The following is a 27,788-nucleotide window of genomic DNA, read 5'->3' on the forward strand; positions in this document are numbered from 1 at the left end:
CTTTCTTTCTTTCTTTCTTTCTTTCTTTCTTTCTTTCTTTCTTTCTTTCTTTCTTTCTTTCTTTCTCAATCTCTCTCTCTCTCTTTCTCTCTTTCTCTCTTTCTTTCTTCTTAAATTTAGGGCGTATGAAGACCTTTTGTTTTCCTTTTCTTTCTTCTTTCTCTCTCTCTTTTTCTTTTTTCTTTTGGCTTAAAACAATACACATTTATTCTCTTAAAGTTTTGGAGTTCAGAAGTCCAAAAGGAGTCTTATGGGGCTGAATCAAGGTGTCAGTTGGGTTGATTCCTTTTGGAGGCTCTAGGGGAGAATCCATTCCTGGCATTTTCTGTCTTAGAGAGGTCATTCTCAGTCCTTGGCTTATGGCCCCACATCACATGCCTATCTCCCCCTCCTTTCCATGTCACCACATTGTCTCCTTCCTTTCTGTAGTCAAATTTCTTTCTGCCTTCCTTTTACAAAGACACTTGGGATCGCATCTCAGGCACACCATTAGATAGCCTGGAATGATCTTCCTATCTCAAGATCCTTAATCATATCTGCCAAATCCACTTTGCCATGGAAGGTAATATTCATGAGGTCCAGTGATTAGGACATGGATCAAAGATCTTTGACTAGTTCTTGAAAATAAATAAATAAATAAGTAAATAAATGGAACTTACCAGAAATGACCTGAAAAATTATTGCAGTCATAAAACATTGACTACTTATTCTTTAAAGAAGTAATTTAAACTGTTTCACAAATGTTTCATGTGAAGCAAACAAAAAAATTAAGGTACCGTATTTGTTTACATTACTCCATGCCAAAAAATTAACCTTTCTACACATATATATCTTCAAAAAAAGAAAAGAAAAAGAAAAACGTGAGCCGTGCACTGTATTACTTGAAATGGGAATGGAAATTCACAGATCTCCATTTGTACTTCATTGGATTGTGCTTAGAATGGGATTTTGATTAAAAACTATGGCTTTTTTTTTTTTTAAGTGTGGGAAGATGATTACCAAAGATTGAGCTTCCAAATTAATTTTATTCCTAAATCAGGATTATTTTTAGACTGACAAAATGATTCTTTGAATTTGAATAGTGCGTAATCAACTCACCTCCCTTCCCCCATTAAATCTAATTAACCCTCACAATAGCTTGGTGATGTTGTTAAATATTATGCTTTTCTTTTTCACAGAGGGGGAAGTGGAACACAGAGAATATAGCCATTTGCTTCTACACTGTCTAAAAGCAGGGGCATCCTTCATGGTTTCTCACAGTCACTAAAGCATACTGTCCCCTGCACACCTGGAAAGCTAAGAGAATAATGCTGACGCCCGTTACACAAAAGGAAAGGGAGAAGCAGGTCCTTTCTTGACTGCACAGAATTGATATTCCTTCCCAGTACAAGGCATACTGTACTAAAGAAACTTTATAACATACAGAGAATATGAGATGCTCAAGTGAGCACCATCAGCTAATGAATACAGTACGGCATTGCCGAGTAGCGTATCCACTTTCTAACAACTGATTTCTCAGTGGCTAAATGCAGATCACTGAGTAAGTAACAGATATTCTTTCCTTCACTCTTCCTTTCTGAATGGTAACTTGTTCCTACATAATTCATAGCATGTTATTTGGTTAGTAAGTTTAAACCACTTTTATCTCCAGAGAAGTAATCCATGAAAAACAAAAAGGATTTTTACTACTGGCCTTGAGAAAATTCAACTTTTATTTATTCAGCAACATTTATTTACATTCTCTGGCACTGTGAAAAGCACTAGATTAGAAAGATAAATAAAACATGGTTTCTGTCCTCAAGGGACTCACTCTCTTGTAGTTGAGCGAGGGGTGTGTGTGTGAGAGACAGAGAGAGAGATGTCACTTCACATGTGTGTAATACACAATATTATATCATATAAACAACATATAATATGTAATAAAATGTGGATAATGTACTAAGGAGGTATACTTATATCAGAGGGAAATGTTATCAATTCTATTTAGACCAATTTGAGAGTAGCTAGTGCAGAAGAGAAAAAGTATAAACGAAAACAACTTTAAGGAAATCTATGCCAGAGAAAGTTTCTGCGTAAGGACCCGGAATTAGTAGGAAAAGCAGAGGGTTGAGTTATTGCTTCCATTATATATTGAAACTGATATACAAGGACCTGGAGACATTTCTAAATTAACTGTAGTAGGAACATACATGGATTTAAAACATGTGCTTTATTTGGTCATGAGTTAGTTAAGATTCCTATTATATATACTACCTCGAAGTTTCCTAAAGTAAATGCTATGAGGCTGGTATATGGAAAGAAATCAGCTGGCTAAGAAGAAGCCAGTGACTCACCCAGCATCGATATCCAGTTAAGTGATAAACACTTGCTATTTCTTTGTGAAAGATTGGCTCTGGAAATTCAGAAACTTTAAATACTCTTGCTAGCCATAGAGATAAAGAGGAAGTGACTGTTGATCTTCCCCAAATAGAAGTTGGAGATAATTTATAGAATTATAAGATAAATTCAACGCTAGCTTGGCTCTGGCTTGAGTTAGATCTGCAAACACCATATGTGAGTGATGCTGGGTGATTTTGTGAAGTTGGGTTAGCAAATGCTCCAATCAGTTAAAAAATATTATTCATCAGAAAAGCAATTAAGCTTCACTAAAACGTGAAAAGGTTTGAACTTATAAGTCATGCATAGGAAATGCGTGACAATTGATAGGTTGTAAATGTCAGTGACTGTGGTTGAGCTATGAAGCCAGTGTTTATTATTGAGTAAGGGTGGTTTAAAATTTTAAGTGGTGTTTTCCTCTGCATAATATTAATATGGGAGGACATCCACTGGCCTCATTCCTATGGCAGCCTTTCTTCTCTCTGGAACTGAAGTAATGGGTGGAAAAGAACGTCTGTTCAAGGCAAACAGACCTGCTTGAATGGAAAGAAAATGTGATAACAAATATCCATACCCAGGGAGGAGATGAAAGCACCAGGATGTGTAAGAGGTCCAGTGACAGATGTTAGGATGGAGCCAGGTTTGCTGTAACTCTCTGCTGACTTCCAGGGATTAAAGAATGTCAATAAGAACTTCATGACGGATATGTTAGCACCCCAGTAAAGAACACGAGATCATTGTACAACTCATTTAATATTCAATTAATCAAAGGTAGCAAGCCAACCAGACATAAACTCTGTCCCTCAGAATGGCTCTCCCCTCCCTGCCACCCCACTATAGTAATATTTGTTGATTTGAGGATTGATGAAGCCTTTGAAGCTCAGCATGTAAATTTCATTCTCTTTCATGGGCACATCAGTCTTTCCTTCACCACTGACCCTAAGCAGAGGTAATCATACCTTCCTTTGTCCCAGTAACCATCAAAACCTTTTTTAGAGCATTTACCACTCTTTCTTGCATGTAATAATGCCAGGGGAAAAAAATTTTGCTCCATTGAGGGGAAATGGGGCAAATTTTATTAGCACTGAATGTGCAGATAGACTTTTGTTTACAGATCTTTTTGTGTGAAGCTATTATATTCTGATATCAATTCCACAGAGAGTGGCTGTTTCCATATTGTCTTTTGGTTGTTTTATTCCCGAAGACGTAATAGAGATCGGGAACCTGTGTTTGGTGTGTATGTGTAGGTTGGAGGGAGCAGGACAGGGAGGGGCTTGGTGGGAAATATCTCTGACTGAAATTGATTTCAGGCTCCAGAAATTTCCAGGATCAGTGGGAATGTCCCGAAGACATAGACATTGCTATATGCTCATTTTTAGCTTTCCACCCTTTCTTCTCTCCCCTTCCCTTCACCCTCTACCCTGCTCCATTCCTAAAGATGTAGAGGACTTGGGTATATATCATTTTTGAGTGATCGTCATAGTGGTGCGTATGCTGTGCACCCAGACATCCATCTAGGGCTCTTATGTAAGAGTGGTAGTGGGCATTACATAATAGAGATTTTATGGGCTGTTTATATAACGACACAGAAAATAAAGTATCATGAACAGGAATTATCAGCAGTCAAACAGAAGTGATTTGTTCTAACCAGTTGGATGCTGCCACCACCCGTCTCAATTATGGCTTATTTCTTACCAACATGCCTGAGATGTTAGGTCTCTGTACACCCCAGGAAGCTCCAGTTTAATAGGATAACTATGCAAATTGTGACACATTCTGAATGTGAATCACATTTCGCTTCTGGATATGACAAAGTACTGTGTCACAGATTTCACTGTGATGTTCTCTTGTTGGCTGTAGAGTGCTACCGTGAACTCAAATGTTTAAATGCATACAGTTGCAAATGTTAGATGTGATTTCACAGAATCTTTCTGAAAGTATAACTAGTGTATCTTTGTCATAAAAATAAGAACACTTCTTGTTTAAACTTTTTGCCGTACTAGAGGAAGGCACCGAAGTTGTCGATATTGGAAACCTCTCAGAAACCTGATGCAGCACTGGTCCTCTAGGGAGGGACAGAGCCTTTCCAAACGTAGGAATCCGTTTCAGAGCTGAAGGAAAGGACAGCACGGTAACATGGCAGATGTGGGCATAAACCCAGGTCTCTCTGCTGTCCGGTCAGTTGCTACCTGTGGGTAAAGCAAGAGAAATGCTAACAATTAAGTGAGGTAGGTACTTAATTCAGTACCAGTTAAGTAGAAGGCTTTTATCTGGGAAATTCCCGTGACACTGATATGATCCCGGGAGCGAAGGGAGACGGAGGACAGGTCCTACGGAAGACATTGCCGCCCACTCTGCCCTGTGGCAGTTACTCTTTGCCAGAGTGCTTGCTCAGCATCTTAGGGATCCTTGCATGCTCATTATTTATAGATAATATTGATCATATTATTTTAATTACCAGAGCATTCCACCGCTTTGCTTCTTGACTTACAGAGTAAAAATTATGGTAATATGTATGGACATTAGTATGTGTAAGTTTTAGTTCCCGGAAGGGCCTGCCTGGCCTCGTGAGTTTTTTAATCCGTACCTGTTGGCAAATAAGTAACCGCAGGTTGCCGTTAGATTTCGTTTGGAAGCATGCTGTCTCCGTGTTTGATAACAAATTCGGAAAATGGGCCGTAGTTGATGTAATTGTGAACCGGTTTGCAAGTTCTCTGTATTCGTACTGAATTACAATGAAAAGAAGTGCTTCCAGGGTGTTGCTACATTTTAATTCCCTCCAAATTCACATCTTTCGGTGTGTTATAATCCACTTTCAGCTATTAAATTCTTTAATTACCTCCACCACCTCCTCAGAGCTTGGTGACAATTATGTGTACTTCAAAATTGTATACTGTCTTTCCCATTGACCTTATTAAAGACCTTCAGTCTAATTTTCCTGAATTCGCCATTACCCAGAATTTCAGCAAGAAACCTCATGATAAAAGTGTTTCACGTTCCTATTAGTATCAGCTGATTTTGTCTCTAGCATTGCTTCTGTCACAATAGAGAAGATTTGGGGGGGAAAAATCAAAGAGGGTTATTTTCTGCAATTATTTCTTTAATTATAAAAGAATTAGGGCTGTCAGATCATGCTGAGCCATAAAGGTCACCATTTCTGAGACATTTGTCTTGTCTTTTTTTTTTTTTTTTTTTAAGATTTCATTTATTTATTTGACAGAGAGAGACAGAGAGAGAGGGAACACAAGCAGGGGGAGTGGGAGAGGGAGAAGCAGGCTTCCCATGGAGCAGGGAGCCCGATGCGGGGCTCGATCCCAGGACCCTGGGATCATGACCTGAGCCCAAGGCAGATGCTTAATGACTGAGCCACCCAGGCGCCCCCTGAGACATTTTTCTATTAAAGTCCAAGAGTATTTTGTTTTTACCAACCTGTGACTCAGAAGTACATTCGTATCTCATGAGAGAAGAAACCAGAGGGCATGTCATGGTACTTTTTGTTGATCCCCGAGATCTTCCCAGCACTGTAGTGAGGTGTGCTGCTATTGTGTAATAAAAACATCTATGTTTTATTAACTAATTTTATTTTTTATTTTTTTAAGTTTTTTTTTTTATTTAAGTAATCTCTACCCACCCCCCCACAGTGTGGGGCTTGAACTCACGACTCCGAGATTGCGAGTCTCATGCTCTACCAACTGAACCAGCCAGGCACCCCTTATTAACTAATTTTAGCATGACCGATAAATATTAGTGCAGTGTTCAAAAGGATTTCTTTGGAAAATCCAAAAATTCGCTGAGTCTGAACAACACACTTGTAAATAACACATGGAGTCACAGAAGAAAGTTGAAGAGAAATTTAGAAATATTCTTACATCAATGAAAATGAGAACACAACTTATCAAAATCTGTGAAATGCACCAAAAGCAGTGCTTAGAAGGAAATTTATTGCATCAAATATATTTATTAGAAAATAGGAAAGATCTCAAATCAGTGATCTAAGGTTTCATGCTAGGAAACCAGAGAAAGAAGAGTGAACTAAATCCAAAGTAAGCAAAAGTAAAATAAAAAAATGAATTATTTGTAATTCTGGGCTTTATAACATTTTTCATATAATTGTTATTTTTTTTAGGTTGGTTAAGGATATTTAAAACTACACAATCTGAAATCTTGAGTGACTTTGGGGAAGCTACTTAAACCATAGCTTTTTATAGAGTTTTTTAAATTGTGCAGTGTACGTTATTCTCTATCATATTCCCCTCCTGGTTAAACCTGTTCAGATGTAGAACTTTAAAATAATGGTTGTGTTGTAAGGAAACATGAAGAACAAGGATATGTAGGAGTCATTAATGAATAACGCAGAATAAAACTGTGTTCCAGTATGAAAAAAATACGTGTCTCTGAAACTACCAGTACAAGCCATGTTATAATTAATATATCAAATTAAAATGAAGAAAGACCTTATATTATACAATTGCTAGTTCACTGCCCATGTATGTTCAGAGAAATCTCCGTATCTAGAAAAGGCACATTCTCTTTTAGTCCTTCATAGTATTTTTCAGTGAATAAATCTGGAATGAAAAAATGGGCTAATCATAGTTGTCTTCTAAATACATATTTGAAAGATGTAATGACTAATACTGGGACCCAATCAAATATCCTAATGTATTCTTGAATATGCTGGGAACACTGCTCAGGATAATAAATCTTGAGGGGATTTCCCTGTGAGAAGGCTGGATGTGTCAGTACTGTTTTGATCTTCATTTATCAGTCAGATTTGCAATGTCATCTTTTAGTCGTGGAGATTTCTCTGTACGTGGACAGTGAACTGGCAGTTCCAAAATTAAATATATTCTCACCTTACGATGATTTTTCTCAGCTGACCACTAGATTTCTTCTAATCAGTTTTAAGAGGGCAATAGATAGTATGTGATATCTTTATCCAAAAATCAGTATCTACCAATAAGCACACCAGTTTGAGTCACACCTGCTCCATTAAGCCCATGGTTAAGAAGTAGCTGGAGGGGGGTGCCTGGGTGGCGGAGTCCACTGAGTGTCAGACTCTTGATTTCCACTCCTCTTGATTTCAGCTCAGGTCATGATCCCAGGGTTGTGAGATGGAGCCCCGCATTGGGCTCAGCGGGGAGTTGGCTTGAGATTCTCTCCCTCTCCCTCTGCCCCTCCCCCCCACTCATGTGCTCTCAATAAGTAAATAAAATCTTAAAAAAATAAGTAGCTGGAGAGCTGCAGACCCTGCTGGAACCCGCTGTCTACTTGTAGCCATTGCCTCTGTTTGGATTTTTCACATCCTTTAGAAAAGCAGGGATTTAAAATCATCCATAATATTAAATTAACATTATTGTAAAATTGAAGTATCTCCACTTCCATCAGTTTTCTCATTCCTCTGTTCTTGGCCTCCCCCCCCCCCCCCGCCCCGACCAAGACTCTAAAGAAAAACATGGCAGTCCTTCGAGCGTGCTGTTGATAGGAATGGAGAAAGAAAACAGCTTTCTATTATTTTTCACTTGAGACCTGCATTATTTTGTACTCTTTGAAGAACGCTGTAGCTTAGCTGCAAGAACGGACTGATTTCTTACAGTGAAAGGAGCTTACAGTAATCTTCCCCGAAGTTTACAGGCTGTGAAGTATTTGGGAAAGAGAAGGAAGTGTGGAGTTAGAGTGGAGGCAGGAAACAAAGGCCAAAGGAGACCATGTTGAGAACAGAAGGAGATTGCTGCCACCTAGAGGTAGAAGTTGGTAAATTCTGAGACCGCTGTGAGCACTCCTAGAAGGATCTGGAGAGTAGGTATTAATGTAATGGTACCATAAAACCAAACTGCAGCCAGTTGGTTCAGTCCCTACCTCTAGGCGGGACTAGACTCATTCTATCCCCTTCCCTGTTGGTAGAGTGCCAATGTTTCCTATGAAATATTGCTGACCCTCGTGGGTTTTTCTATTTTTGCAGACGGTCACCTTGTTTTCAATCATAAAAACTTATGTGAAGTAATCAGAAATCTTCCTCCTATACAATACAATCTCCCTTATTTGAAGGAGTCATTATTACCCTGCCTAATAGAGAGTGTGTTTCCCATAATCCACACTATCTCAAATACAACACCAGGAGGTCCTGGAAGGCTACCTTCTCACTGAATCGTGTGGCTGATGCTCTCCTGTCAGGGAAGCGCAGGTAGGAGAGAAACCTTTGAGATGAGAGCAGAAAGGTCCAGGGATACCATTCAGAGGAAGGGACCCTGAGCTCACCTAAGTTAAGCTAAAACCTAAAACCAGCACAGCACCAGTCTCAAGAATAATAGGCAATTTGGCTCCTTTTCATTTTGGTTCTTAGGAACTGACTGTACATAGCCTTGACATTTTAAAAAATTATGTTGTGAAGACATGTTTAATAGAAAAGCCTCCCTCCTAAAGAAGCCTAGACAGCCAGAAATGTGCTGCCACACTGGGCTTGTGATTTCCTCTTTCCAGGACCGCCATTGTGCGCAAGTCCAGGGGGCACCACGCACAGTCTGCTGTGTGAACGGTGCCTCCTGCAGGACTAAAGAAACACAGAATTGGCGCCGGAAGGTGAGAAAATAGGAAGAGAATATGTGTGTGAATTTCCGTGTCTACTCCTCTCTCCTCTCCTGAATGGGAAACTTGATTGAATGTGGTTGATTGTGATGATGGTTTTCAGGAGGAAGAGGGCTTCCAGAAGATACCCGAACATATTGGCAATACCTTTTAGAAAATAAGGACAGCAATCAGAGTGTTCCTTGTTTATTTTAAATCCTACTGCTGCCTTAGCACACATCAGCGGAGTCTGTCTTCTGCTTAGCTGCCTTGTAGGCCTTGCTATCTTTGCTCTTTCTCTTAGCCTGTATTCACTTTTAAGCTGCAATTTAAGTATTTACTTTCCATATCACTTTCACAAACCTGAACACTTTTGAAATTGCCAGAAATTATTATTATTATTATTTTTTACTCAGTAGCATCATCCCTTTGCCAGAAAATATTTGTTTTCATTCGTTTGTTCCTTCATTCTATAAAATTATGGCAGCCACAATGACCTGGACACTTGCTTCCACTCTGGGGATGCTGGTTTAAAAAGACAAGGCAGGGCCTCTGCCCTCCCGGGGCTTAGCACGCGGTAGAGTGAGACAGACAACCAACAAGTGTTTGGTAGTGATGAGTGCTCTGCTGAAAATGTAACAGGGATATGCGTGGACATGACTGGAATGCCATCCAACAAGCTTGGTCAGAAAGAAGCCTCTTGAGAGGAGGTGACACAGAAGCTGGGAGCTGGATGAGAAGGAGTCAGCTGCATGAGGATCGGGGGGGATATTATTCCAGGTGCTAGAAACAAAGACCCTGGGATGGGAACGAGTTTGGAACATTCAAGGAACATAAAAAAAGTGAGTGAGGGGTGGGTGTAACAAGGTAAGGTCAGAGAGCTTGTCAGGGACAGAAGTACAGAGCCTCCAGTCAGTCTGGGGGGTCACGAGAGCCACGGGGGGAGAATGAAATGATCAGATCCATATTTTCAAGACTCATTCTGGCTGTTCTGTGGAGAAAGAATTATAAGAGTAGGAGCAGGGGGATGAGGAAAGGAAGCTGGGGCAGTGAGTGGTTGAGGAGAAAGGATGGTGGTTTAGAGTGGTATCAGTGGAGGGAGAGAGATCAAATTAGATTATGTTTTGAAGGCAGGGTCAATAGCTTATTGCTTCTGGAAGGAAACGAGGCAAAGAGAAAATCAGAGATGACACCTAGTTTTTGTCTGAGCAAGTTGTGCTTGTTGCCAAGAGCTTAGAGAAGAGGGCAAGTCTGTAGGTGCAGATGTGGGTACCATTGGCATAGAAATGAGATTTCCTGAGGGTGTGTGTGTGTGTCTGTATTTGATGATGAAGGACAGGAAAGTTTTTGAGATGAAGAAAATCTGAAGTTACAAATTTTTGCAGAATATCAACTGGTGGCTCTAAAGTAGAGTGGTTGAGCCGCAGATAGCCACAGGTCAATCGAACCGAAGCTGTAGTATTGCATCTAAGGCAACCAGTTGGGGGCGGAGTCCTCAGGGGGCAAACAGTTACGGTTTAGTCTTTGCCCCACCTCTGCACCCTGTCAACGGCCCATCATAAAATGCCACCAGCCCCAGTGTTTGTCCCTCCCAGAGCAGCTTGGTGAGGCATCCGACCCCAGCTAAATAAATAGATCTTAATACATGAAGGCATCTGTTTGCAAAACACTAAGTACCCTGACTTCTTCAGACCAGCCCTGGAAAAGAATCTGTTTGTTCATATTCTCCAAGCCCAGTTTTCTGCCTATTTCCCATCCAATCCACACTATCTCAAATACAACACCAGGAGGTCCTGGAAGGTCCAGAAGCCTCATAGTAACTCCCACTCTGTCAGAACCAACATCCATTTGATTACCCAAACTAGCATTCTCCCTTCTAAATATTTCTTGGCAATGTTCGCTCTTCATCCCACGTGCCCTCCCCATCTCTTGCCTGAAATATTAACCTGCACGCCTAACTGGTCTCTTTGGATTCCGATTCCTTCTGCCCCTGCCCATGTCCAATCTTTGCCATGCCGGCAATGATGTCTGTAAAATGCAAAGGGGATTGCTCTTCTCTTTACAATTCTGCTGGACTTTGCCATTGTTTAGAAGTCCCAAGCCCTTAGCACAGTCTATGAGGCCTTCAGAAGACGACTCTTTTCCTGTTTTCCCACCTCCATGGACCCTGCATGCTAGCCACACTGAACATGTGTTTTCCAAAAATACCTCGTTCACCAAGAAAACTAATTCTGAAAGACTCAGCTTAAGAATTCTCTTCACTGCAGAGTCTTCCCTCCAATCCCGCATTCCATCAACCTCTTCTTCCTCTCTGATCCTATGCTGCTGTAGGAACCAGATTATCACCCTCATCACGATTTATGGTCATCATTTTTTTTTTTTTTTTGCCTGTGTGTGTGATGATCTTCCGACCTTGTCATCTCCAGATGGAGGACCCCCCCCCATCATGAGGACTATCATTTCCTGGCTGCCAGCACGGGGCGTGACCCGGCCGGCTAGAGCGTATATATTGATCGAAGAAGTAAATCATCTCTTTCAACATCCTCATCTTGGTGATGGGAAAACTGAGGCCTGGTTGAGGCTTAGTTTGCACAGTGAATTTAAGCTAGGATCAGAACTTTGATCTCTGGACTTTGGCGGTTCCCCCTTCACTTTTTCATGGCTGTTTCCCATTCCTTATTCAGTATTTTAAGACAAGTAGAAAAAAAAAAAAAGACAAGTAGAAATATGCAGATTCGGAGGGCAACAAGAACTTTTTGATGTTAGAAACGTCTTTAAACATTGGTGACATCATTTCTACCCTTTCTCTGCTTATAATTATTACATTCAACGAAATGTTTGAAGGATAATAGTAGAATACTGACCTGAATTTCAGAGATTTGGGACCTGTTCTGTCAGTCTCTAATTATGTGATCTGGGGCAAGATTGAGTCCCTCATGCCTGCTCTTACCTATATATTTCACAAGAAAGATATGAAAATAAATGGAGGAGATTATGTGGGAAAGCTCTTTACGCTCTGGAAGACAAGATGTTACAAAATGCCTCGGTGGTATTATTTTCACTGTTCACTTTTCTCTTAAATGTAGCCTCCTTTATTGATGCTTTGAAAGAGTATATTTAGTGACTTTATTTTTCTCTTGTTTCCACAGACCATATAATATTATAAGGGATTAGGGTTCCAATTCTTACCTCCACCTGACTTTTCCATATATGCCCTTCCTTCTGATCCACTTGATTCTGAATTTAATTATCAGGCTTACATTAACACCCTGTCTCTTTGCTTTCTCCCTGCCTTACAGTTCTTCATGGCTGAGTGAAAAGAGCTTGATTAATAAAAGCTTGCCCTTTTATATTTCCTTGTAATTAGTCCAATAAAAAAGGGTCACCTCCTGGATGGGCTTTGTGTGGGTAATTTTTTTAAAAAATTCTTTGTCCTTTGGATGTGCTAATTCGATGGCTTTTTTGTTTCTTGTGTATATTGATGGATTTGAAAAATCAATCTTCTAGTTTTTATTGCCATGCCTTCAAAGACATAAGCACCCACAAACATCACAACTCTGGAAATAGGATTTGGAACAAGATTTAAATGCAGGGCCTGTGGTTTAACAGGATTAAGGCAGATGACATTCTCAGATGAACAGAGAATAAATATCTTTCTCTCTTTAATCTGTTAGTTGACTCAACAGGTACTGAATTTTAAGTGGCGCTGTGCAAAGTATCAATCCATGTTGGTAGAAAAAGTTAAATCATTTATCTTTCTAAGAGCTAAGAAGCTGGACCTCCCCATGATCATAGCAGCCGTGGGCCCAGGGTCCCAAAGCACACATCCAAAGGTACCTCCTGATGAAAATAAGGGAAGATTGTTTACTCTATAGGAAATGTCCATCAAAGCAAATCTAGTGGTGTAATTGGCCACTGAGGGAGATGTGGCCTCTGAGGTACTCAATGTAGATTTCTGTTCTCCAGTAATTTTTTAAGGCCTTTAAAACTGACCCAGGGTGAATAAATATTAAAAAAAAAATAGAAGTCCAAGGAACTCGGCAGAAAAAGCAGAGGCTTTGGGGTCAGGGGATGCTAGTTCAAATTCTGTCTGCTACATTTATTGGCTGTTTGGCTTGAGGGAATCATCAAACTCCTCACCGCCATTTTCCTCTGAGGTAAAACACAACAAAAATATCTCTTTCCCAGAGCTCAGCAGCTTGAAACTTCAATGTGTTAATTCAGGTTAAAGGTCTGGGCAGAGCAGGATCATATATGTCAGCTATTATTTTTATTAAAATGCCAACTCCTAATTACCCACTTCCTCAAGGACAATCATCCAAACGTCATTTGTGTCTGACTTGGCCTCGTGTGTGTTATATGCCACCTCATGACAGAGGGAACTGGATACGGAATTAGAAAGGGGCACTGAAATCAATAATTTGCTCCCAGGCGTGCCTGGTTATATTGCTGGTAAATAATTCATCCTCTGGTGGTAGAGGGAGATCTCCAAAGTGATTCTCCACAAACTCCTTGTTTTTAACACTTCTCTCCAAAGGGAAGCAGTGAAGTCTGATTTCCTCAGGAAATGGACAGTGTGCTTTGGTAGAACCACCTTTTAATGATATTTTATATTCTTGAACTTTTTAGAGTTTCACACATTTGCATACGTATCATTTCATTTATTCCTCGTAAACATCCTATGAGATGTCCTAAAGCATACTATTATCTTAACCTTTAAAATGAGGAGAGGCAGGGTAGAGATTAAAGAATCAGCCTGCTCATTTTCATATTTCAGTTACCACATATTCCCTCTATAACCCTAAGCAAATTAGTTAATATCTGTGTGCCTCGATTTCCTAATCTGTAAAATAAGGCTTGCTATTAACACCTGTCCCACGGCTCTTGTCCAGATTAAATGTGCTAATACATATAAAGCTCTAAGGACAGTGTTTAGCAGACTCAAGAAATGTGGACTATTATTATTTTGAGGAGATGGCAAAGCTAGTTTATGTAGGACTAGAGTTTATATATAGCCAATGTTAATTATCTCATTAATACCTAGAAACTGTTTTGACCCTTTTACAGATAACAAAATTGAGACTGAGGTGAACAGAATTCCCCGGTATGTTATACTAAACTGACCTTGACTATGTCCCTTCTGTTCACTCCTCTTCCTTTACCTCCCTTTTAAATGTTCATGTTCTTCAAAGTTCCATCTCCTATTGAATAATCTCCTTTAGTGAAAACAGCCTTGTCCACAGTTTAAGCCCTCATCTTTTTTGCTGATGACAGCTTGATTGATTGCTTCCTCTTCTGGGTCCCCATCAAGTATTTCTATCACAACCCTTGAGGGTGTGTGTGTGTGTGAGTGCGCGTGCACACACACACATGCACACACCTTTCTCTTTTAGGTTCTAAGTCCCCAGTACCTTGCAGAAGGCCTGGCCCATCCATGGTGGGCATTCAAGAAATGTTTGAAGAAGAAAGACTGAAAGGGGTGGAACATGGATTTAAACTGAAGTGTTCAAATTCTTGTAGAATATTTTCTGGAATATTTTGAGAGTTTTTCCCAAATTTGCTCTATTAAAATAGTTTGTAATTGGAAGTCTGACCTGTTTGAGCACCTACTCTGCGCCAAGCACTAACATTTTTCACTGTTACTGATTCAGTTGTGCACAATACCGGCAACATAAAGGTACCCTCGAGGAGCTTGTCTTTATAGGAAGAGTTCAGACTTGTGAATGAGTTAGCAGGTATCCTGCAGCTGTGTGTTGTTGGCCTTTTGTGAAGAGAATGTCACCTCTTGGTCATGGGTAGGGTTTTCTGGGCCTCACCAATTTAACATTTAGATGTGTTGGCCTTCAGAGTTAACATTGTTTGAGATAATGGAATTCATGAGTAGATAGATGTTACTTATATTTTTAAATTTCATTTATAAGTTCTAAAGAAATGTGTCTGATCTGCATTACTTTGGCCCCTTCAGTGTGGTTTCCCATGTATGTAAATTGAAAAATAATTGAACTACTAGAATCCCATCATTGTTTGCCAACGTACACATGCACACACCTAATTGTGGTAATGCAATATTTTTGTTTGTTGGTTTCATCTGTGGATCTTTACCAACCTGATGCTACTCTACTGTAAAGTGACACTAGAATGCTTATTTCTCTCTGGGTTTAGAGACCCATTCTGAAGGCGTCAGACATTCAGTAACAACCTTTTACCTGGTATAGGCAGCATATATTACCCACTTAGTAGGACATTACAGTCCTTGAGATGTAAAAATGATGCATCATTTATCACAGGGCCACTAATGGCTTTCAGTGTTATTGGTTCAGTTGTGTAGTGATGTGCCCTCGACTTGTGTGCTTCCAAACTGTCGGGTATCTGGAAAATAGCATTCAGTGAAATTGGAATCATGGTGCCATTATTGCTTGGTGTTGCCTGAAACAGTGCCTTGCTTTTGCAAGTTGGTGCTTATCAAGAGATTTAGAGCCTGTGATTCTAGAAATTATAGATGTGCGGCATGATAACAAATGTTGACAAAGGAGCGTTTTCTTTTTCCTTTTGCACTTGGTACTTTGACTTAGTATGTGAAATATAGTAATTCTCGCACACAACGCTTTCACAAACTATGAAACCAGTCATTGTCACAATCTGGGTTTAACATGACCTTTGTTGGATATGTATTGGGGATATAATAATTACATTTAATATTTATAAATATGCATGATTATAGTTATATCGGTCAGAGTATATCCTTCAGCCCTCATTCCAGTTGACCTCCATGTCCCATGATTTACTACACTGGAGGAGGAAAACCAGAACCTACTCCATAGCTGTTGACAGAGCCCCGATCATGGTGAGTTGTTTCACAACTTTGTGATTCCTTACTCACAACTGGGTAGGAGTAGGGTCACCTGTTTCCTACAAGAAACATATCCTTTAAATGAACATGTGTTTGCACTAGGCATTCTCTATTCCCTTCTGTCTCCAGGGGTCAAAGAGCACATGCATAAAAATAACCCCATATTATAGATGATTTATGGTAATAGCCATATTTTAAAAATGAATCAAATGCATTAACTGCAACTTCTCATAAGGAATACATGAATAAGTTGTTTATTCAAATTAATAAGTAATAGCTATCATTGTAGGTACTTACAAAAATAACTGATTATATTATCAGACCTTGGTCGAGAGGATGGAGCTGGCTAAAGCTAGAAGATCTGTACCTCTAGGGGCAGCCAGCATCTCAGGATTTAACACCAGGATGCATAAATATCAGCATTCTTCGTTTCTAAAGAATTAGCCCTCATTGAAGGTGAACTCAACTGGCGACACTAAGAAAATAATGAGTTCAAATATTAAAGTAGAGGGACATACACACACACGTTCACCTCGTGTGTGTATATCTATTTCTGTATCTGTATTTGTCATTTGTATCTATGTCTCACCCTGTAGTTTTATTTCTTAATATCCTGATACGGATTTTGCAGGTGATGACCATGCTGGCGTCAGGCTTGCTTGGTGACCATGCTTCATGTCCGGCTGCATGCTAGGCAGACTTGCTTCTCCTTTCCTTTCTGACGTTGTTCTTCCATGTATGCACCCCCTGCAGCTCCACAACAGTTCTTCCTGTATTCCCTGCTCTGGAGTGGCTCACCAATGCTGCCACCGCCCCACCCCTGCCCCGCCCCATACTAGACCAACTCCCATGTGGCTGACCCAGGCTCCAAGGTGTCTACCACCCAGCCCCCTGCCACCCGTTCTCCACTCCTCCCACTGATTTGCCAAAAAGGGTTCTACAATAACCTGTCTGGAAGAGATCCCTACCAGAAGGGGCCTACATCTATCCTTTTAAAATCCTATTGCAGCCATTCTCTCCCGGGAAATTCACGACCAACCTTTGGGACCTTAGCATCGGGTATTACTGATCTCACTTTGTCAGTGATGAAATGAAGGGTCCAAGATAGAGATTCAGTGATTCATGCTATCAACACAGCCACCGTGCAACAGAGCTGGCATTCTAGATCTTCTGATTCCAAATTTAGCACTGGATCACCTCACCTCTGCTGCCCAAAGTCAGACCTGAATTATTATTTCTGGAAGGAGAATTTAAAAGCAGACAGGCCAGGTCTATTTTATTTCAGTACAAAGATGCCTTAGGTCTTAGCATTTGGGTTTGTTTGAAGTAAGGAATCATATCCATAGAAGACGGAAAGAAGAGTTTCCAGATCAACAGGAGAGGTTACTAGGGTTCTTGAAACTGCGTTTCAAAACCTTTTTAAAGGTATAGATTGATTTTTCTCTCTGGAATGCTTGAAACACAATTCTGCCTCAGGGAATTAGTGAATGAGAAGAACTCTCAATGTACTTTCTAGTCATGAATTCTCTCCTTTTCTTGAACGCCACAACTTTCTTAGAAACCACTTTGGTTTTTCTCATTATCACAGAGGGACTTTTGTTTATTTTTTATTTTTTTATTTTTTTAAAGATTTTATTTATTTATTCATGAGAGACAGAGAGAGAGAGAGAGAGGCAGAGGGAGAAGTAGGCTCCCAAGGAGCAGGGAGCCCGATGTGGGACTTGATCCCAGGACCCTGGGATCATGACCTGAGCCGAAGGCAGACGCTTAACCATCTGAGCCACCCAGGTGCCCCACAGAGGGACTTTTAAAAAAGGTGACTATTATGAAATTATTGGTGGTTCTGAAGCATGCTGTTACCAAAATAATTTTTAAAATGTGTTTCTAGGATCAGCTTTACCCAGACACACATAAATGCATATAAATGTCTGTGTATGACATAATACGCATGCTCTATCTTTCAGTAGGTTTTTTAGAAGCCATTTCAAAGTAAGTTTCCATGTAACTTTAATCAAATGAGGAAACGTTCCTTCTGGTACTTTTTTCCCCCCTCTTAATTTCTAAATACAACATTGAAATTGTTAAATAATTGTATAGTAAGTCTTTAAGCAAAGCTAAATTCTCTGGTGCTTTCAGGATCTTAAAACAGTAGTCTGTTTTATAGAAGATAGCACTGATTGGACAACAGAATTGAAGACTCTACATAAAAAGAGTCGATCCTGAGGGAAGTCATGGTAAACACTTTCTGCCAATATTCTGCAAGAGTGAGTCAGGGTAACAACACCTGCCACCTGCAGCTTGTAATTCATAGAGGAATAGGCCTCTTCCAAAGTTGCTCATATTCTAGGCTCAGATTCTGGAAATAACGTGTAGCCAGAGCTGAAGAAAGAGGAATCTGCTATCAAATAAGGCTGATGTCCTCAGTCCACTGAAAATGTAACATGCTCCTGCCTGCCCCCTGTCTAGGGATTTTTCTCATTTATAAGTGGAGAAACTAATGGAACAGTACGGGTTTTTCTTAAAGAACAAAAGAGCAGAGGAAGGATGGGGCTAACGGCTAACTTTTTTCCTTATACTCAGGAGAACATGACTAAACTGTGAATCTCCCAGACTTAATAAGAGGGTGATGTGAAAGAAGTGAGAAACAGTCACTCTTGTGAGCAGTGGGGAACTGAGCCATATTGGGGTCCTCACAGGGAGAGCTGCAATGTCTCCTTCAAGGAAATATCAGATTGTACTACCTGAGCTCTCATTCAGAAGTATATGTTCTGCCATTCCATAGCCTCACTGCTAAGAGGGTTGATATTAGTTACTAACAATCTACTGTTTGACCTTACTCATTTTAAGTTTACTTAATCTGCCGAAGCTTTATTTTACTCATCCGTAAAATGGGAATGATAATGCTATCCTCTTAGAGTGTGGAAAGAACTAAGTAAGATGATATATGTAAAAGATTTAACCAAGTATCTGGCAAACATTCAGTTGCTCCATAAATATTAGCTATCGTTTGCTATTATGATTTGAATACCAAAAAGTTCAGGGCACAGAAAATTACCATTTGTCATGCTCTAAGTAGAGACTGAAATCTATACATGCTCTATCTTTTGAACTCAGATTTGACTGGAGTAAAGCTAGCAAGTAATTTCAGAGATTTGGTTCAGTTCTTAAAATGTTCTGCTTTCCCAAGTGAAAAATTGTGCATGTTCCAAAGAATGCCCTAAATATTCAGGAATCTTCCCCAAGTCTAATGCCTGTAGCAAGAATCTGAAATAATAAACACTGCCCTTTGCTTCTATTGTTTTTTTCTTCTATCACCATATCGATAGGCTTTCCACCCTCTTTTAAAAGGTCAGTGTAAGTGGCTGCAGGAATGTGAAGTCTCTCGTCACGTGGTGGCCTGTGTTAGATGTGTGACAGACGAGAGCAGGGATGGACAGCGCGTTCCTCACGGCCGGATCCCTAGAGCTTAGTGCTGTGCTCCCACAAAGTAGGTGCTCAGTAAATGCTTCTGAAATACTAAATAAGTGACCAACCTCATGATGACATCTTCTTCCAAAAGTTTGTTAAGGGCGCCTGGGTGGCTCAGTTGGTTAAGCGACTGCCTTCGGCTCAGGTTATGATCCTGGAGTCCCGGGATCGAGTCCCGCATCGGGCTCCCTGCTCGGCGGCGAGTCTGCTTCTCCCTTTGACCCTCCTCCCTCTCATGCTCTCTGTCTCTCATTCTCTCTCTCTCGCAAAAAAAAAAAAAAAAAAAGTTTGTTAAGACTAAACCTCGCATGGAATATTTAAAGAGATCAGAGTGGTGTTTTGTTAGTATAAATTCATTTTCTATAAATTTAGATTTTGAATTTATTGTTTTAAAGTCAACCACGGAGAACAATGGGGCTGTTGATAAACAAAATAAATTTATAATTGGGGGTCAAAGAGGAGAGCCTTGTTATATAACCCTTACATACTTGAAATTGAAATAATTCAAAATAGTGACCCTGAGGCTCTGAAAGTTGCCTGGTATGGGACTTAGGATAACTGCCGTGGAGTTAAGAGAGGAGTTGTTGGGGCGCCTGGGTGGCTCAGCCGTTAAGCGTCTGCCTTCGGCTCAGGTCATGATCCCAGGGTCCTGGGATCGAGCCCCGCATCGGGCTCCCTGCTCCGCGGGAAGCCTGCTTCTCCCTCTCCCTCTCCCCCTGCTTGTGTTCCTGCTCTCACTGTGTCTCTCTCTGTCAAATAAATAAATAAAATCTTAAAAAAAAAAAAAAAAAGAGAGAGGAGTTGTTGTTGGCCTAAGAACCATAAGAATATGGTTTTGTGATCCAGGGGACTGCGATAGAAGTCTTTACTCTTATTCTTTGTAAATCTGAAAGCAAAGTTTTTGTCCCACAGTGAAACGAGGGTCTAAGGCTTTGAAACCAGTCTTATCTGACCAACGCAGAGCTCTTGTGGGTCTCTGGAGCATTGAGGGTGCAACCCGTCCCAGGGGCAGGGACCAATCTTGCAGGCTGCCCCATTGCACTTCCGTTTTTCTCTCCTGTATGATGCAGGCAAGTTTCTCTCTGTTCCAAGGGAACATTGTCAGGATGAATTGGAACATTACAAACAAATAAAACCTCTTTAGGGGAAGTTTAACTTCTCTGGGGAAAGATGCTATAGGAATGGAAGGAGTTATTATAAATTTAAAAAAAGAATGGGATATGTAAAAATGTTGTTAGCACTTGAGACTGTGTCCCATTTTATGCCTTATGTTTTGCCTTTGCTCCTGGAATTTTTAGGCCTGTCTTATGGATGTGTAAATCGCATTAGCACTGGGGAGGCTTTTCATACATAAGTTGTACTGTCTGTCAGAGCAGATTGCTCCGCTGTTTTTCCTGCGTTTTCCTAAAAGTCTGCCCACACACTGATATGCTACCGAGGCTCTCACACTTAGACATATGCTAGAGCACAAAATGCTTTCCCCTCAGGACTCAGAGAGGATGTTTTGAGAATGCTTTCCCTGATTCCGGCTTCTTGAGATAAAAGAACATTTGGCAGAGAAAGTCCGACTGGTTGCTTTGAAACAATAAACCAGGAATTGGACTCATTTAATAAAACTAACAGATGCATGACATGATTACTTCTAAATGATCTTCTGTGATAAGCCTTCAGCGGGTTTACCTGGCGACTCTCAAAGGTGGGAAGGCTTCTCGTTACTTTGGGAGTGTGCAAACAGGTCACAAGTTCTTGGTCACAAAGCCTCCAAAACTGAGTAATTCTACAAGTGCTGGGCCCTTGTAGCTCACCAGCCCAGCTCTGGACTGTACATTCCTGTGTGTCTGAGCAATTTTTAATTACCCCACCTCAGAAGGTAATGTGTTTCTGCTCAAGGGGAAAAGTCTTACTTGGATTTGAAACTCAGCCTGTTTAAAAAATAAAGTTATCCAAGAATGTGCTAACCCCAGATAAATTTACAAATGTTTTTATCGTTGGCAAAGCTATTTTAGAATGTTTTCTGATTATTTATCATCAGCTCTATGTAAATGTAATAATGACTCAGAAATTAACAGCCACAGTGGTGCCAAAGAGTCTCTAGAGAACATCAGATAAAAATAATGAGAAAAGAGGCATAAATAGTGTGTTCATTCTCCCCACCTTTTCTCCCAAGCGCTTGCAAACTTTTTAGAGATATAAAGCTCCTTAAATGTTTTATTGACTTTAAGCTCTCACTTTCATATCCTATATGGGCTATATGACAGACATTTCATTATTTTTTATTGAGATATAATTGACATATACAACATGTTGGTTCGATACATTTATGTATCGACAGTACGATTACCATCTTAGCATTAGCTAACACCTCTATCATGTTACGTAATTATTTCTTTTGTGTGGAGAAAACAATTAAGGTCTAGTCTCTCAGCACCTTTGAAGTTTATAATACAGTATTGTTGACTATACTGACATACATCTTTTTAACTGAATTTTATTTGAGTACTTTCGCAATTTCCTTTGAGGTAAACAGTAACGTTTAATGTATTCCCAGTTGAAAATTGAGAGACACAGTGAGGTAAGATTTATTGAGCCTAGCCAAGTAGCAGGAACTGTCTTAAATGCTTTACATGTATTAGCTCATTTAATACTTGCAACAGCCCTATAAGGCAAGGACATTTATTTGTCCCATTTTATAGAAAAGAAACTGAGGTATTAGGGCCTTTAGGTACTTGCCCACAGCTTCACAGTGAGATGCATGGGGCTGGGTGATCTGACTACAGCCCCAAGCACTTAACTACAAACCTGCTCCTCTCCATAATAGATGACCAGCATCCGGAGTTAAAAAAGTAATAATCTGAGGGTGCCTGGGTGATGTAGTCAGTTAGCGTCCCACTCTTGACTCTTGGTTTTGGCTCAGGGCATGATCTCGTGGTCCTGGGATCGACCCCTGAGTTGGGGAGTCTGCTTGGGATTCTCTCTCTCCCTTTCCTTCTACCCCCTCCCCACTCCCCGCTCTCTATTTCTCTTTCTCTCTCTCTCTCTCTGTCTCTCAAATAAATAAATCTTTCTTAAAAAGGTAATAATCATCATAAATGGAAGCTGCATGAAAACCATTGTGGCTGTGTTTATCATGGTCCTTATCCTTTATAGCTTGTCAACTATGCATCCCTTTCAGGGTGATCTTACACTCTCCTTGTATCCCTCAGCACTCGTACATTCTGTCTGAATCACTCCACAGTTTCTCACACTTGGTCCATGTATTACTTTTGTTATCGTTGTTTTTTCACAAACATAATACTCATTGACTCACCCAGATTTTAAGTTCTAAAAATCAAAGGCAGTATCTTTTTCTACTTGCCTATTTTATGCACACACATAAATACAAACATGGAAAAATGGATCTAAAGTGAATATTTAAAAATGTACGCTGAGTGAAGTAAATTTAAGAAAGTTCAGTAATCTTGATTTTAATAATCATTTCTCACATCCGCTAAGTGTAATTTTCAGATATTTTGGTATCATTGGTTTACAGTCCTATATTAATGCCAAAGTGCATTTGGCCGATTTAGTCATCTTCTGAGAAATTCACACAGAAATTTTTCCAAAGAAGATGCTTAATTAGTTCCCACTGATACATATTCTTTAACTAATCTTCTTGCTGTGAAAAAATGGGTTTCAGATAAAGCTAAATGAGACAGTTTCATATATTTTCACAAATGTGTAATATTCATGGACAAAATTAGAAAAAGTCAAAGTCTTGCTATTCTACATTAAAGTATGTTTTAATTACCCAATAAACAAGAAAAATTAAAGTGGTAATTAGCATGAACTTTATATCTGATTCACAGATGTTTTCTGATAACTCATACTTAATCCTTCTATGTCACTGCCAGTAATGAATACATTGAATGCATTAAGCTCCACAGTGATTTGTTAGGTTTATGAACCCATCAGCTTTCTCAAGGGCCTCAGAAGTTGCTCTCAGGTAGTCTAGACAGAAGACCAAAGAAAAGAAATACATTGTATTGATTGGAAGGAAAACAGGGGCCGAAATCTCAGAAATCAGTGAGTTATCAATTTATTTTTTTGTCATCAATTTATTTTTAAGTCATCAATTTATTTTTAGAAGTTAGTATATAATAAAGAGAATTACAAATCAAAAAAGTGTTTCATTTATTGCTCTAAGGATTTTTTTTAACGAAAGCTAGAAACTGTGATATATACTAGAGTGTGTGTGTGTGTGTGTGTGTGTGTATAGATATTTTAAAGTAGCCTCCATGCCCGGCGTGGTGCCCAGTGCGGGACTTGAACTTGTGACCCTGAGATCAAGACCTGAGCTGAGATCCAGGGTCGGACGCTTAACCAACTGAGCCACCCAGGTGCCCCTGTGTTAGAGTATATTTATTAGTATGTAATTTTCCACTGGGAAGCACTAATGTTTTGGTCACTCTTTCTTCATAAAAAGCATCAGTATTTCATTTTTCTGCCTTACCTGCTTTGTGAATGCCCCTGAATTTGCACTGAGGATGTCAGGCATGTTTGAACAGTGGATCACAACAGACCCCATTAACCCTTCATGGCAGCAACCCATCCAACAACCATCCTCAGTGTTGTTCTACAGAAGCCATGCTATACATCACATGGGAAGTTGCCCACTACCTATAACGAAAGCACCACAAATGCTTGCTAATATATCATGTTCCTGCTTGACAATATGATCCTTCATGTAGACCCATCACCTGATACTGTATAAACGTGTGGAAATCATGAGATAATGAGGTAGTGGGGAAGATCACAAAATACTGACTTTTTAAATGTATGAATCATTTTATTTTCTCTTAGAGACAGATAGTCTTAAAGTACTATGGTTTATTTTGGCAGCTGGAAGAATCAAATATTATATTGATAATTAACTCTCTGAGTTGGGAGGGATAGTTTATAATTCACAGAAACTCTGGGCTTTCTGGAAGCAATATCCTTAATTAATGTCACTAGTCTGAAACAGTTCTCAAGCTGCACATCCGTTTCCCCTATAAATGAGTTACATTATGTAGGCTTTGATGCCTGGAAGATAGGTCCTTGAATGAAGGAACCAGGGGGAATGTTGGGGCAACTAAAGAATTTCAATTAATAGGGCTTAAGGGTGGTAATCTAGAATGAATGGAGGCTAGCCAACTTGAAGAATGCATGTTTAGTGGGATATTCAGGGTGGCTTTGGGAAGGCAGGAGCTGCTACCTCTTAAGGCCATACCTGGGTAACACTTTGGGTCATTACTGACATTAATCTCTTCCTCACTAATAAGCCAGAATTTTCTTTCTAAAACAAAACAGAAGTCCTGATATAAGCCAGAATTTTATCTCTAAGCCAGAATTTTCTTTCTAAAACAAAACAGAAGTCCTGATATTTCCAGGACCTACAAAATACAATTCTCCACAAGGGAACAAACACTGTAAGTTGATGGTACCTGGGCCGGTTGTCTTCTTCTCTTCTCTTCAGCTTTCTCTTTAGCACGCACATGGCTGCTTGTCTGTATTCTCCAAGACCCACTGGTTGGTTTCCTACATTAAGCTTCCCTGATCTCAGCTAGAATTAAACACTCTCTCCCATTACTCCCCTGGTACTGTGTTACTCCTCTCTTAGTCACTTATGATCTTTATGGCTTGTGTAATGTGAAAATACTTAATGCCACTGAGATGCACACTTAAAAATGGTTAAAAGGGCAAATTTTATGATACATGTATTTACCAGAAAAAACAAAAAGACTGTGGGAGAAGGGGAAAAGGTTTGGAAGGTGTAGATGCTGTAGCAGGAAGCCAGAGAAGAGGTAAGTATGGAGGTGAAGATAGAAGTATTCAAGTCTGGGATATTATTTTGAAAGTTGAGCCAATAGGCCCTATTGACAGATTGTGGATGGGAGACAATGAGCCACCAGGGGAGTAGTGGTCATTTCCTGTGATCGAGAAAATGGGGGAAGGAGCTATTTTGGGGGAGAATATCGTGTGTTCGGCTTTCACCATGTTAGAGATGTCCGTTTGACACACAAGTGGAAGGTCAAAAGGATACGTGAGTCTGGAGCTCAGGGAAAAGGGGCTATAGAAATAAAAATGGGTGGCATGCAAAAAGATGGTATATGGAGCACCCTGTACAAGGCATGGGAATGGACACGATTGCCCACGGAAAGAGTTGAAACAGCAGAGAGAAGTGGCCAGAGGACTGAGCTCAGGGAGCCTCCAGCATTCAGAGGCCAAGAGAAGGGGAGGAACATAGATGTGAGATACTTTTTATGAATATTCAGCAAATTTCTGTGGAGCACCTCCTCTGCCAGGCAGTGCTTTTAGGTGGTTGGGAGAACAATTACTAAAAAAAAGGCAGCATCCACCTCTCCCTGTGCTCTCAGGTGAGTCACTTAAGGTGACTGACTCCCAGATTCCTCTTCTGTAAAATGGGGTTATAATTGAGGTCAGCACAAAGTTAAACAACAGTAACTTCAGTGGCTTCCTGAATATCCACCTGTTTATACAGTGTTTTATTTTTATAACCCCAATCCTTCTTACAACCCTGCAAGTTAGGTCTGACTGTTTTATAGAAAAAGAAGCCAACATTTAGGAAAGCTAATAAGTTTTTCTAAGACACAGCTAAAAATTCATCAGCAAGATTCTTACCCTGGCAGTTCTGAACTCGTGTCTTTCAGTCCATCCACTTTCCAAGCTATTCTAATATGTAAAACACTCAGCAAGCTGCCTCAGGCGATAGCAAGAGCTTCCAAACGTGTTTCTTTCATCCTTGTCCTCCTCTCTACTTAAGTGGATCTCTTTGAGGTCCTGAAAAACAAACTCCTATAATTAAAACCAATCAGAAAAGCAATCACCTAGGTCATCAAGTATGTAAACTGCCAACTATAAACTTAGTAATATCCCCAAACAAATTTAATGAATGTTAATTAACTGAATAAATAAAAACTGTGCATTTTTTAGTCTAATTTTCTCTACAAAGTACCTGGCCTTTAGACTTACAGATTGGACAGCACTTAATGAAATTCCATTAACATTAAATTTGTTTTGGGACGCCTGGGTGGCTCAGTCGGTTAAGCGTCTGCCTTCAGCTCAGGTCACGATCCCAGGGTCCTGGGATCGAGTCCCGCATCGGGCTCCCTGCTCCGCGGGGAGCCTGCTTCTCCCTCTGCCTCTGCCTCTCTATCTCTCATGAATAAATAAATAAAATCTTTTAAAAAAACAAAAACAAAAACAAAACAAAACAAAAAAACATTAAATTTGTTTTATAAGCTTTCTTTTATGAAATCCATTCAAGTTATCCCTGAAAATACTTCTTTATTACCTAGTTTCTACAACCCTGTTAAATTATGACTTGCCTAGCAAATGAAAAGAAAATGCCGCTCTTATTGTCTTTTAAATGTAAATCTATGGTTTATATGTAGATTAATTTTAATCATTAGCCTTTCCTATCTTGCCACTCTTCCTGTAGACTCTAGGCTGGCTAATGACATCGTGGTTATCCTGATCACCTTTCATTCCTTCCTCTCCCTTATCTGCTATTATCTAACCAATCACCAAGAACTGACAGATCTACTTCTGAAATGCCTTGGAGTTGGTCCTCTCTGATTGAGATTTAAAGACACTAGTTTGGTTCAGGGAGAATCTACTTCTTGGGTCATGGTAATAAATGTTCTCTATTTGATAAGGGCCTTGACTTTTAATCACTTCCCCACCAATAAATCCTAATAAGCCAGAATTTTCCTCCTAAAAAAAAAAAAATCCTGATTTTTCTAGGACTTCTAAAGTACAGTTCTCTATAGGGGCACCTGGGTGGCTCAGTCGTTAAGCTCAGGTCATGAGCCCCGCACTGGACTCTTTGCTCATCGGGAAGCCTGCTTCTCCCTCTCCCACTTCCCCTGCTTGTGTTCCCTCTCTCGTTCTGTCAAATAAATACATAAAATATTTTTTAAAAAATAGAAAAAAAAAAAAAGTACAATTCTCTATAAAGGAACAAAGTCTATGGTACCTGGCCCATTGTCCTCTTCTCTTCTGCTTTCTCTTTACCACTTACATTGCTGCTTGTCAGTATTCAAGACCCACTTGTTGGTATCCTACATTAAGCTTGTCCTGATCTCAACCAGAATTAAGCACTCTCTCCCTTTAATCCCATTGTACGTTATTATTCCTCTCTGTATCACATACCATTTTTATGGCTTGTGGAATTATGATTTGCATACATATGATTTGCAACATAGTTGGAGAAATGTTTATTATCTTAAGAGCTGGCACCAAGTTCCTCCAGAAAAAAACTCTTGGTGTAGAAAACGTGTCCTTAGAAATGCTTGGAGGTGGACTGCAAGCTAAACCCCGCTCCCACCTCCCAACCACAGCCTCCCATATAACAGTAGCCTCAAGGCTTTCCGTGGGAGAAAGCTGCTCTGCCTGCACAAAGGGAAGGAATGTGTTGTTTTTCTCTTGAATAAAGACGAGTTGGGGGTGGGAGCAGCAACCAGAGAAAAGAGGAAGGAGAGAGGGCCAGCGA

The 27,788-nt window shown here is 40.0% G+C and overlaps 1 protein-coding gene across 2 annotated transcripts in view; it reads left to right on the forward strand.

Annotated features, from left to right (window-relative positions):
* KLF12 (Kruppel like factor 12) overlaps positions 1–27,788 on the forward strand; it is a 430,517-nt gene that overhangs the window by 361,812 nt on the left and 40,917 nt on the right. The window lies entirely within an intron of this gene.

Source organism: Mirounga leonina, unplaced genomic scaffold (genome assembly GCF_011800145.1).
Source record: "Mirounga leonina isolate KUSES-001 unplaced genomic scaffold, KU_Mleo_1.0 Mir_127, whole genome shotgun sequence".
Classification (NCBI taxonomy): Eukaryota; Metazoa; Chordata; class Mammalia; order Carnivora; family Phocidae; genus Mirounga; species Mirounga leonina.